A 14250-nucleotide genomic window follows, 5' to 3' on the forward strand; every position below is an offset into this window, starting at 1 on the left:
ACTGCATCGCCCTAGAACTTCACTTGCCCCCCTGCAACATCCAGTAAGAAGGTAGTAGCCAAAAGCAGAAAATTAGGGATGGTCAAACTGCATCGAAGTAATCAGGACAGTAGAGCGCGTGCCTTTACCGAAGCGCTACGCCCGGATGAAAGAAGCGATGTTCCAGCAGGAGCAGTCCGTGCAAGCAATTTCTCAGGTGAGTCAGCGCAGCGCGCTTAGTATTTGCGGAACTCTCGATCGATCAGCGGAGTGGAGCGCCGCAATTAAAGAACATCCTGCCGGTTAACGAGGCGACTCGCCGCGTCTCGTCCATCGATCGGAATCGCCGGCCGCAGCAAATAAACTACACGCGGTGTGGCGCGGCGTCGCGGGAGGCTAGCTGGCTAGCGGCAGAAGCCAGCAGCCGCGGCTGCTACAACACCCAGCCCAGCGCACCGCGCACCGACACAAATTTGCATTGATACGAGCCTAATGAATATTTCATTTGCGCGCTGGCGGCTGACGTATTCATCAGGCCGAGTGCCAGATAGGCGGCGGGGGCACGGCGGAGGCGGCGGCGGAGGCGGCGAAGGCGGGTTGCGTGCAGCACCGCGGGGGCGGGAAGCCCGTGTCGAGCCACCAACCCCCGAATCCGGAGTCTCGGGCCTGCGCGCTGTCTTCCTGCGACGCTGAAAGGCGGCAACACTGCAGGCACACGTCATCCTATTAGAGACGGTTTCCCTTTTCTCGAAACGAACTTACTCGCTCAAACAGTTTTTTGCATGTGGAGTGAGTAATCATCTTTTAGAAATCAGTGAGGAGAGGAGGAGGGGGGGGGGAGGCCATAATAAAATGAGTACGTAATCGATTGATATATAATATTTGATTTTTCTGAACGAAAAGCCTCAGTTGGTCTTATAATTGTCGTTTCTTTTGTTTTTTCAACGTTTTATGTACGACAAAGTGCCAGGTTTCACCTTGGATTGCACCGGCCGTACTGACCGAGCGGTTCTAGTCGCTACAGTCTGGAACTGCGCGACCGCTACGGTCGCAGGTTCGAATCCTGCCTCGGGCATGGATGTGTGTGATGTTTAGGTTTAAGAAGTTCTAAGTTCTAGGGGACTGATGACCTCAGAAGTTAAGACCCATAGTGCTCAGAGCCATTTGAACCTTGGATTGGAGACCTGATTAAACTTGTGTTCTCGCATAACTGGTTGGGCATATCAGTTCATGGGTCCGAGGAAAGCAAGAGCAATAGCACCAACATCGTAATTTTGCGTAAATCAGATTCCTGTTTTAGTACTCATTTTGTATAATAATAATGTCTTCAAACTTTTTAAACTCAATCTCACAGTCCTAAACCGAGCCGAAGTTTAGTTCGAGCTCTATAGGACTTTCCTGATGATGACGATGATGATGGTGATATTGTATTGAATGTTGTTGAGAGCCAAAAATTTAACATCATCATCGGCAAAGAACTACGATGTTCAGACTATCAGTTTAGTACATATAACTTGAGAGAATGTTGGAAATAATTAAAGAATGAGCTATACGCTCAAACAGGATGGGAATATAAAGCGTTTGGGGCCGGAAATAGATGTGGCACTGCTGTCAACTACTTTTTCTTATGCTAAAGGAACACTGTTCTCAGGCGTCATATCGATATGCAACATACAGTGTATGTTGCAGATCGACATGATGCTCGAGAACATTATTCCTTTAACATAAGAAAAAGTAGTTGACAAGTCATAGGATAACAATATGGACATTTATATACGGCGGTAGTATCGAGCACACAAGGTATAAAAGGCAGTGTATTGGCGGAAATATCATTTGCCAGCAGGTGATTCATGTGAAAAGGTGTCCGACGTCATTATGGCCACACGACGGGAATTAAGAGACTTTGAATGAGGAATGATAACTGGAGCCCGATGCATGTGATATTTCGTTTCGGAAATCATTAAGTAATTCAATATTTCGAGGTCCATAGTGTCAACAGTGTGCCGAAATGTCAAATTGCAGACGTTACCTCTCACCACTGGCAACGCAGTGGCCGATGGCCTTCACCTAACGACCGAGAGCAGCGGCGTTTCGGTAGAGCTGTCAGTGCTAACAGACAAACATAACTGCGTGAAACAACCACAGAAGGCAATGCGCGACGTGCGACAAACTTAACCGTTAGGACAGTGCCGCGAACTTTGGTGGTAATGGGCAGCAGACGAACGACGCGACTGCCTTGCTAACAGCACAACATCGCCTGCAGAGCCTCTCCTGGGCTCTTAACCACATGGGTCCTCTGGTCCTACTGCACCTATCATACTTGGAGACTATTTGCAGCTATTCATGTATTACATGTTCCCATATAACGATGGAATTTTCACGATGACAATGCGCCATGTCACCGGACCACAACTGTTCGCCATTGCTTTGAAGAACATTCTGGACAATTCGAGCGAATTATTTGGCCACCCAGATCACCCAACATGAATCCAATCGAGCATTTATGGGACATAATCGAGAGGTCAGGTCGTGAACAAAATCCTGCACCGGCAGCATTTTTGTAATTATGGGTGGCTGCAGAAGCAGCGTGGCTCCATATTTCTGCAGGGGACTTGGAAAGACTTGTTGAGTCCATGCCACGTCCAGTTGCTGCATTACGCCTGGCACAGGAGGTCTCTCTACATCTACATCTACATCCATACTCCGCAAGCCACCTGACGGTGTGTGGCGGAGGGTACCTTGAGTACCTCTATCGGTTCTCCCTTATATTCCAGTCTCGTATTGTTCGTGGAAAGAAGGATTGTCGATATGCCTCTGTGTGGGCTCTAATCTCTCTGATTTTATCCTCATGGTCTCTTCGCGAGATATGCGTAGGAGGGAGCAATATACTGCTTGACTCCTCGGTGAAGGTATGTTCTCGAAACTTCAACAAAAGCCCGTACCGAGCTACTGAGCGTCTCTCCTGCAGAGTCTTCCACTGGAGTTTGTCTATCATCTCCGTAACGCTTTCGCGATTACTGAATGATCCTGTAACGAAGCTCGCTGCTCTCCGTTGGATCTTCTCTATCTCTTCTATCAATCCCATCTGGTACGGATCCCACACTGCTGAGCAGTATTCAAGCAGTGGGCGAAGGAGCGTACTGTAACCTACTTCATTTGTTTTCGGATTGCATTTCCTTAGGATTCTTCCAATGAATCTAAGTCTGGCATCTGCTTTACCGACGATCAACTTTATATGATCATTCCATTTTATATCACTCCTAATGCGTACTCCCAGATAATTTATGGAATTAACTGCTTCCAGTTGCTGACCTGCTATATTGTAGCTAAATGATAAGGGATCTTTCTTTCTATGTATTCGCAGCACATTACACTTGTCTACATTGAGGTATCACACGACTTTTGTCACCTCAGTGTCTGCTGGACGAAGTGGCACCGGTTCCAGTCCCTGTGAGATCATCCACATACCTTTATGTCGACGGGACGTTAAACCCTGTTGCTCCTTTTGCTTTCTGACGCGAAGTAGTTTCATCTTAACGGTTTTTGAAAGTTTTGTTGTTCTATGTGCATTTCACGCAAAGCGATACATTAGTGTGCTGTACCGTTGAAAAATTCTTTCCTTCGAATAGTTTACTCTGAGCAAAAATGTATTCAACGTCGGTGAAGATTTGTAGCTATACTTCTTCATTTTCAATAGATAAGAAATGCGTGGTGGAATAGGGACATTACCATATTTTTGTGAAAGGTAATTCATACGAGAGAAGACCTAAAGCTGCAATCACAGATTTTAAATAATTTTAGAGCCCAGTATGGGAAGTGGCTGTTGTAGGAATATCAGAACAGAGTACGTTACATTTTACATTAAGAATTAACTGCGAGAATAACACGTGCAAGATGGATACCACATTTGTTAGATGTTGACATAAAGCCTTAAGTAAACCAATTTTTCGGCATTGCCTTGGACTGTTTACATGCGAACATCGCTAATATTTTGCACCGGTTTACTACTATGAATGTCGTATGAGTCCACCGTTTTGCACAGCAAACGAAGCAACGTAAGTAAGTGGTGGAAGCGGGAAGAAGTGCGTTTCACCTGCCGGGAAGGTTGTAGTCAATGTTTCATCGGATGCAAAAGTGATTCTCATTGATTACCTTCCCCTCCTTTCCATTTTCCTTGCATTATCCCGTTCCTTCACGGGGTCGGTATGTTAGTCTGCATTTGGCAACGTTAGTGGGCCCACCTGTCTGCGTCTGGTGTTATCCCATGTGAATGTGTGAGCGTTTATAGACGTGTTTGCAGATCGTGTAAATGAGACGGGACTTGACTAGCTCGGCATTCACTTTACTAGCTCGGCATTCACCTAATCTCATGTGGAAAGCCATCTAAAAACACATACAGGCTGTCCGGCACAACGGCCCACATCATTAACATGCCAAGAGGTTTCGATCGGTGGCCGGAGCGCCTCCCAGAATCCCAGAAACGGCGTGCTAACGAACGTTGCTATGGGGGGTGTATGGGTGGGTGGGGTGGGGGGAGGGTCATTCGTATTGACTGGTTTGCTATGGGTAAAACCACTACCGCGGAATATCACATGTTTGGAGCCACACAGATGAAAAAATACTTTTTGCCGACGAAAAAAGTTATCTTTCGTCAAGAAATTATACCTGATAGGAAAACTGAAGGCTTTGCTGTAGTGGAATAGCTACCCTATTCATCCAATTTGTCACCTCGTTTTTAACACCTATTCCCTAATCTCAAGAAATGGATGACAGTCAAAACCTCTGACGCCCGATTCTTGTCACGGATGTATATTTTGCAATCTTCTTTGAACCGCACCTCATGGATGGAATATAAAAATTGAGAATGGACTGACAAAGTGCACCGACCTGAATAGATCTTAAACATACACTACTGATCATGTTTCTAACCTGCACTGAATTAAGATCACTTGTCTGGAAGTGTAAGTTTGAAACAGAATCTTAAATTACATGAGACGGCGAGGGAATAACACCACTAGAGATATCAGCAATATGGCCTTTAAACATGTCAAACGTTAAATGGCTCTGAAGAGTACCCAATCCAAGTGGGACTGTTAGGGTTTGGAAGTGGTTAGTATGAAGAGGAAAATTTAATAAAGCAGCCTAAAATTTAATATAACACAGAATTTCTAAGAACAAGGATTGGATTTTCTATTTTTGAGTGGTTTTCTAGTAACAAACCAAAATACAACAGTAAATATCACCCAAGACATAAAGTCATGAAACTATTTTGGCACATATTATTAATATACCACAACTGAAATGTTTTCATTTATGTAAATGTTTTCGGAACGGGTCCATTCCATCTTCAGGTGAATACACTCTGCTACATTAGACCTTTCCTCAGAAGCAGAACAACTTGTGTGCATAGGCACTCTTTCTGGGTACGACATATTAGCGGCTTAACTCTGAAGACCACAAGCGAACGATATTCGCCACACAGCAAAGTGCACTTAACGAACACTTCGAAGAAGAAAACAAAACAAAGAAATTATCTGTTGAACAGCAACTGTCATACAAGGCTGAGATAAGAATAACTCCAATACGTTTCAGTTATTTTCCTAAGAAACAACTGCGCAGAACAAAGTCAATGGAAGACGATTAGGAAAACTGGACTAGTGTTACATGGGATACTCGATACCGAGCTTTCTTGGATTAATTATCATGAAGGTATGGCAGAGAGCATCTAATAAAGTCAAAGATGCATTGCGCGGATCTTAACGGTTCGATGTTGTCCACATGAAAGTGTCATAAAGACTGTCAGGAAACTTAGACGGTAATCTTGAAATTTTACGGATAAGTCATCACTTTCTTTAACGTTTAACGCTCCGCGAAATAGTTATTGCAGCATGGATGTAAATACAATTCTGTGCCAGCATCGACTACAAGCATTACTATCTTTGAAGTTTCTCTCTGTGAGGAATGCATGAGGCGCTTGCCGAAGTCGCGAGCCAATGAGCGCAGAGCACGGCACACAGATATGCTGTAACGCAGCTTTTCAAACACTTGCTAAATACTTCCCGGGACATGCAGTCTGGCGAACGGAAGACTCGCTTGTGAACGCGGCGTATGCTGAGTAGCTGTGTTGGTGTGTTGGTTTATATTATTGTGATTGTGCATTCCGTATCTGGAATATTATTTCGTTAAATCAGTCGTTAGGTATTTAAATTTCCTGGTTCGTTTTCATTAATTCACGTTGCGAAACTGCTATGAACCAAGCGAGTTAGCTTAACATTCCACATGTCGTCACGAACTCCGTTTCTTTGTGAGGCTTGGTACAGAATCCGAGTTTAACACTTCGATCCGTAGAGTGATGCATTCAATTCAATCACTCTTCCTTTCAGTGCAGCATATTAAATACTCTGTGTCCCTATCTGCACTTAACGTGTGTTGTGCGCCAAGAAGGTACATAATATTCTTTTAAATTGATTCTACCTGCGAATTACATGAACTGTTGCTCAAACATTATTTATTATTGCGATTTCCTTAATCATTTGCATTTTATTTAGTTGCAACAACATAACTGATATTCTGCAACGATTATCTGTAGCAACACGCAATACACAACTTTTGGCTGTATACTCTGATGTATTCTAATACACTGATATTTCATTTCACACAAAAGTTGGGGCCCCATATTCTGAATATTACGTGTCTCCTTCTGTGCATTACGTTTTCAGTAACGAAGACAAGTATGACGCTGGTACAATTTGCAAGACTCTATTTTGAATCTACGGAAGAACATATATCCGTTCTTACATATTTGAATGCTATAATTACAAATCGGCGTCTTTGCCCCAATGCACCGTGGCCAGCTACAAGACGAGTTACTAAAAACACATTCACTATTACTGAAATCTTAGAGTGATTTTCATGTTCGCTTGTGTACATTTCCATATCGCTGTGCCTGTTATTTACTGCAGCGCGAGTAAAGTAAGTGTGAACCGATAAGGTGACTTTCGTTTTTGTAGTTGTTGTAGGGTTCCTTTCGTCAATTAATTACGTAAGTCAAAACTTTGTTTATGAAAGGGCGTAGCCTGTTCAAATTAGGGCACGTTAGGATTCAGTTGCATTAGTAATATAAACTTTAAGCAGAGCAGTCACCTTACATCTCTGGATGAAAAACGGCATCGCTTTGGTGACACCAGATTGATACACTTAGAACCGGTACTCGAGGAATACTGTGACAGGATGCAGGATGGAAAGTCGTCAATATTCATACGAAGGGCAGAAAGTCGCCAATATTCATATGAAGTACGCTCTACAAATTACTGTATACAGTGTGTATTTTCCACGAAATTCTCGGATCCGTCAAACAGATTAGTCGGTAACCGATAACCACGCCAACACGAAATAAACTATTTTTCTTATATTTCTATCATAATAACATTTATGTCGTCAAGTTTGTGACAGAAATCTTGTCTTATTCTCATAGAAAAGTACCACAAATTACCTGGAATGTAATGCACTTTGGCACCTTTGTATTTCGTGAAAAGTACTAAAGAACCCTACAACTGTCAAAAATAAAATGTAGTAGGTTATATTAATGGATATTCAGACGTTTTCTGTCATTGCTAAATCTCTGCGACGTTACTACTTCAAATTAAAGAGTAAATTGAAAATTGAGTAAACTCTCCGTACTTTTATTTCACCACTTCAGTTTAATTCTAGGATCAGATACATGTTACCCGAAGTACTCTTTTCTTCACAAGTGAGCTAATATTTAAGGCCGAAAAAGAGAGACTAAAAGTTCTACTCTCTTGGTCAAAGAATGCTTTGATAACGTAGAATCTGTGATCGTTCCTTCCTTTACAGTTCCAGTGTTACACTTCGCATACGTACAAACCTTAGATCTTACGAAACATTTAGTTCAAGAACAGTTACAAACTTGTTTCGAGTTATCTTCTATGTTTAGATTGCCTTTTAACGGCAACTGAGTGCCAAACTGCCATTTCAGGGCCGGCCGCGGTGGCCGTGCGGTTCTAGGCGCTGTAGTCCGGAACCGCGGGACTCCTACGGTCGCAGGTTCGAATCCTGCCTCGGGCATGGATGTGTGTGATGTCCTTAGGTTAGTTATGTTTAAGTAGTTCTAAGTTATAGGGGACTGATGACCTAAAATGTTAAGTCCCATAGTGCTCAGAGTCATTTGAACCATTTTACCATTTCAGATACAAAAGAAATGTTGAAGTACGTGATCATGCAATCGCACACTGAAAAAGGATTTACGTTTTACTATATACATCAATATATACTAAATTGCTCTTTCTTCGTTACAGATAATGGTATTTATTTTTGTTGCAGGACTGCACGGAGTGATGTCCATCTGTTACTTACCGCAAGAGTGCCTCTGGATTAGGTTCCTGTGAAGGAACTGACAACACCATCTCGATTCCATTACTTTAAGAAAAGAAATTATGTCATGCAGTACGCTAAAATTACCTCTTTAAACTATTTACATACCACTGTTAGATAATTAAATCGTTCTTACGTAATACATATACAGAAGAACTGCAGTTCTTCAATCGTCCCCTGTTGAAATGTAACTGTTGCTGAAAACTATTAGTAACTCCACATTCACATTTTATGAGCTGAGACTTAATTAACGTTTGGTTCAATTGGTGCTAGTACAGATTCCAGAAGTGTTCCTAGATACAAGAAATTATGAAGTATCGTGCAAACGTTGAGTGTCTCAGAGAAATTAAATGCCGAATGGAAATAAACATTATTTCTATCTTAGCGGAAATTTTTATATTCAAAGAAAACGTTTCATGCCTGCTTCAGAAAGAATTACAGAGAATATGCGTATGTATTTTGTGTTTCATAATTTACAAATTGTCACTGAGCTATACAAAACAGCGTTTTCAGAATGTCTGAAAGAATTTTCCAGACTAGAATGCAATTGTTTCTTGCGTAAAAAACCATTTCCAAAATATTTTACAAGAACCAACACAATTCTTCACATATTGTAATCTGAGGAGTCCCCAGTATGTCGTGCTGAGGGTTACGACACCGTGAGCACCGAGTAGCAGCATATAGCGGAATACGCAAAGCTCCCAAGGTGAGAACGGACGAAGATATCTGATGTTCAAATGTTAATTATTCTTATATCACCCTCTAAGGACTGCTGACGTTCGAGTTAAGATTTACCTAATTACGATAGTGAATTTTCTCCTCTCATACACGCAAACGGCAATGTACTGCATACCGCAATTATCTCCTGGTCTGCTTACTTTGGCGAATATCTCTAATAAGCATCTAAATAGATTCTGGTGAAATACGAGGGGCATTCAACAAGTATGGCAACAAATTTTTTTCTGAAAGCAGGTTGGTTTTATTCAGGATACCAGTACACTGTATTATTCTCCACTCTTTCGGCGACGAACCGTTGTTCCTCATCAGAATCCCTGTTCAGTGTGACGGCCTTACACCACATTTCTGGGAGGGCCTATACGCCCACAAGGTACCACGCTACGGGTCGACGTCGGAACCAACGTCCTGCTGCAACAGTAACTTCACCGCGGAGTGGATCTTCATTGGGGCATGACTCTTTATGATCTTCTCTTAGGTGGCGAGGAATCCAGCGGGCACTCACCTTAAGTATCCCAACTGGTGTACGTGTGTGAGCACTACCGACAGAGACGTCGATTTGTGTAGCGTGGCGTCTGATTGAGGTCCGTCGATCACCTCGAATGAGAGTGTCCGCACGTTCCAACATTGTAGCAATCACAGCTGTGTATGGCTGCCTGGCACTTGGGAGGTCGGATAGGCTTGCACGTCCCTGTTGCGATGATACAGACACCTCGCTCAACGACTCACCGTGCTTTTTCTAATGCCCATTCTCCGTACACATTCTGCAAGCGCCTATGAATATCTGCGATGCCTTGGTTTTCCACCATAAGAAACTCAATGGCAGCTCTCTGTTGGAACTAACCACAGTTACAGACGCCATTTTGAAGGCTATGTACAGTGCCACCACCTGTCGGAACTTCGTGAAACTATAGGGGTTGAAGCGGGAATATGTCACGACGTCCGACAGCAAATTCCGCATTTGTTCAACCAAAAATGTCAGATAGAAAAAGTGTTACATTACTTATTGAAAGCCCATCGTGCTACATTAGTATAGAGTTCTTAAGTAGAGTTACAAAGATTGCACGTTTCATTGACTGTAAGTAAGACACTCCTACGCTGTGCACCTCAAAGTATACACTGCCTGTCAAAGCAAGGGAAGCAATCTCAAAACATGGTCGGTTGTCGATGTGACTTTGTACACGAACACACCATCAGCGTGTACGTGAACGATTAGAGTTGAACTTTTCTGTGGCAGGTGCAACGGTCATCAGAGTGTTTTAGTGTTGTCAGTATTTTTTGTTTTTACCAGGTGTGGTGTGGTTTATAAAGGGCGTGAGCAGCATAAAATGTTGAGTGATCGCTGGACTCTTATATACTGCGAACTTGTATGAAATAGCGTTATCAACACCTGAAGAAGTTTGAAAGGGACCTCCTTGCAGGTCTCCATTTTGCCGGCTGGTCAAATCGTGCAATATTCAGGTCGTGGGGCTTTCGAGTCTGAGAGTAGCAAGATGTTGGGCTGCATCTGAAAGTGAGGGAGAGTTTACTTGTCAAAAAGCTTCCGGCCGACCACGACCGTCTATCATAAGAGAGAATCGCTGTATTGTGCACCGAGCACATGGTAACCCTTTCATGTTTGCACTTTCCGTCCGACAACAAGTAACAGACTGCCTGTAACATTCTGAGTCATCCCGCACTATTGGTGGGGGAACAGCACACTGGGGAATTAGGTCCTACCGCACTGTGACGTCACGGCAAGACCGCTGGCCACTCTGCTGGGACCGCTCAGGTGTGGCAGTACAGGACGCCAGAGGGGACGCCACAGGAATGCCTCCAATCTGCGCTCAGCAGAAGAGCTAGAAGCTTTGTGTGCAAGTTCGAAATAAAGACAGAATACAGAAAAAGAAATTCTGGGTACATCCCTTAATTGTTGATCGTGACATAAGCGGGTTATTTTACACGCAGTCAAATGTGAATAAGCTGTAGTGGTATGGGTAAATTTCTAACAATGTCAGGTGGTACGCAGTGGCAAAAGGTCTGGGAGCCCTTGGTCAGTCGGATTCTGGGGAGCTAGACTGAGAATCAGGGAAAATCGGAGTCCTCTGGCCAACTCGAGCCTAAAATCAAACCATTCTTTGGCTGAATCAACACTAATTCAGGCCTAAATCCAGAAAAGCTCTGCATATTAGGAGAAACACTTAACGAACAAGAATTTAGAATTTTAACCCTGCAAGAAAGAAGATTGCCAGATAATAGCAACATTAATTTTGGAAATTACAAACTGTTCAAAAGCAAAATGGACAAAAGAATCCTTAAAAATACACGCCTTCTGCGAGTTGCATTTGCAGTTGCGCAAGACATTCTTGGATCTGTAACTGAAAAAAAGATTGCGAACAACAGATTAAAAACAATTTCCTTGAAACGTGCAGATAAAATGTACACAGTAAGTAATGTACGAATGCTGATCGATGAAGAAAATAAAAGGAATCATAAAAGGGTAAGTTATGGCAAGTGGTAAAAAATACAGATTCTAAAATTCTAGAAAATACAATATCCAAAATTCCACAAAATCATATGAAAAATCTAATGGGCCACTTTAACACACATTTACGGAAACAGAGAAAGTTCAGGAACACGACTAAGGATTTTCCGGCACACAAATGGACCAATAAAACTGCAAAAAGAATGGTAGAATTGTGTAGGAATTGCAGCCTCGAAATAATGTCACACCATTTTAAGAAAAAACTTCGATACAAAAACGTGGTGACCGCGCAACAAGAATATAGATGAATTCCAAATTGATCATATGGCAATCCCGAATCTATATCACAAGAAGATTTTAAATGTTCAAATACATAGAGGAGTAAATATTGGCACAGACCTCTACCTACCGCGATTCAAACAAAGTTTAAAGCCGAAAAATTCAGCAGAAGGTCAGTAATTAATAAATTTGACACAATTCAGTCACGGCTATTAGCAAACGAACTCGACGAAAGGTAAGTACAAAATTGGGAACAACTCAAACAGAAGATAACTAAGACTACTCAAAATCAAACTCAAAAATGGTTCAAATGGCTCTGAGCCCTATGGGACTTAACATCTGAGGTCATCAGTTCCCTAGACTTAGAACTACTTAAACGTAACTAACCTGAGGACATCACACACATCCATGCCCGAGGCCGGGTTTGAACCTGCGACCGTAGCAGCAGCTCTGTTCCGGACTGAAGCGCCTGGAACCGCTCGGCCACAGAGGCCGGCTAAATCAAATTCGACTCAAGGCATTCAAAACAAAATCGGTAAAAGCATATCACGTGTTCCTTACAACTATAAAAGAAGCTCCAAAATTAATTAGACACAAGGAAGACAATATGAGAGCAGCAAACTCCGTGAAACTGAAGAAGACATCCAAAAAGCAGCACGAGCTCTTTTTATAAACCTTCTGAAACCAAGCCAAACGCATACCAGCCCCAAAACTGGGACTTGACAAACAAGGAAACTGTAGAGAATTCCAGATATTTTCAAAATACCTTTAGACTGCTGTGAAACTACAGAACGGCTTCTATCAGAAATTCCGCAAAAAACCAATCCAAAATCACAAGCTTGAGATGGCGAGGAAATTGTTAAACAAATTAAAAGGCTGAAAAATAACAAAGCATCTGATCAAGGAGGCATTGTATAAATCCCCAAATCCGCTGGCGCAAAAGCTTTAAAAGAAACAGCGTCCGTCATGTAAAACTTTTGACAAACTGAAAAAATTCTGGATTTCTGGAAAAACGCGTTGATAGAAGCACTACATAAAAAGGGAGAGAGAACGATGTTAATAATTATAGAGGGATTTCTCTTCTTCCATGCCCACACAAAATTCTATCATAATGTCTCCTGAAACAAGTACAATAGCTAGAACGCGAAGTTGGAAACTATCAAATGGATCTTTTTCAGAACAAATTTTTGTCCTGGGACTGATTCTCAGGCACCAAAAATTGTCAATAAGTAGTTTACATCTTTCTAGATTTTAAGAAAGCTTATGTCTCAGTGGACTGTACGTCTGTCTTTCAAATTCAGAAAGAGCAAGGTCTGGACCTCAAAACCACTCTAGTTCTTCGGGAAACATTAATCAGTACAAAATCTAAGGTAAAATTCAGGGAAGAAATTTGGGAACATTCTGAATTAAAAAAAGAGTGAGACAAGGTGATAGACTCTCTCCATTACTTTTCAACTTTATCTTAGAAAACATACAGGTACTCCAAGAATGGCGAAACTGGAATCAGAGCTTAAAATAGACCAAACAGTCAAATTAGGATGAACCAATAGTAGATTATACTGCTTAGTTTTTGCAGATGACATGGAAATTCTATGTCAGGACAATGAAACAGCCAAAACGTAAATGTAAGTACTTAAAGAAACAGCAGAAAGAGTAGGGCTCTGAACATCATTAGAAAAAAAACAAAATACAGTACATGTTCAGCAACTATCTGTCACCCAAAATTCTAAAAGCTAAACAAGGACAATTTAAATATTTAGATGAAATCATTTAGGTAACTTTGCTGGAAGAGACTGGTTACGAAATACGTCCTCAAGAAATGGGAGCAGCTTTCAGGCTTACAAAAGACAACTATAACAAAAATTCATCTCAAAGTACACCAAACGGAGGTACTTCAAAAGAGTCATTTAACTAGAGTACCTTCAGTGGACTGAAACACTCATTTTAAACAGAAAGAGGGACATTGAACACATCAAAAGAGAGAACAAAAACTGTGCAGGGTAATTCTAGGTACAAATTACACTGAAGAAGGAATATACAGACGAAGAAAAAAATTAAGAAACAAACATTTATTCAGATATGAAAAAATTCATTCTAAAATTCTACGGACATATTAAAAGACTCGAACCACCTAGGTTACCTAGACCGGTTGTGGGATTCTATAGAACTCGTAGTAAAGGTAAACCGAAATAATAAAATGAATTGGTGCAGTAAAAGTAAACGTGAAGGAAGCAAGAACTTCATATACCAGACACAAAATTTTTCAGACAGAAAATTCACGAATGGATAGTTGGTCTGGCGGGAAGACGTAAGACCGGAAGAGCTTGGTCCGGCGAGCGGGAAAGAACTCATTCTGAGAGAATCAAAGTAATCTGGACACAAAGAAAAGCTAAAACAAATAA

At 41.8% G+C, this 14250-nt stretch overlaps 1 long non-coding RNA gene across 1 annotated transcript; it reads left to right on the plus strand.

The window, feature by feature from the left end:
• Positions 1-7394: 7394 nt before the first annotated feature.
• Positions 7395-8754, plus strand: LOC124613882. The gene is made up of 2 exons (XR_006979647.1): positions 7395-8086; positions 8320-8754. It is a non-coding gene; the product is annotated as an uncharacterized LOC124613882 (long non-coding RNA).
• Positions 8755-14250: the final 5496 nt, after the last annotated feature.

Source organism: Schistocerca americana, chromosome 4 (genome assembly GCF_021461395.2).
Source record: "Schistocerca americana isolate TAMUIC-IGC-003095 chromosome 4, iqSchAmer2.1, whole genome shotgun sequence".
Classification (NCBI taxonomy): domain Eukaryota; kingdom Metazoa; phylum Arthropoda; class Insecta; order Orthoptera; family Acrididae; genus Schistocerca; species Schistocerca americana.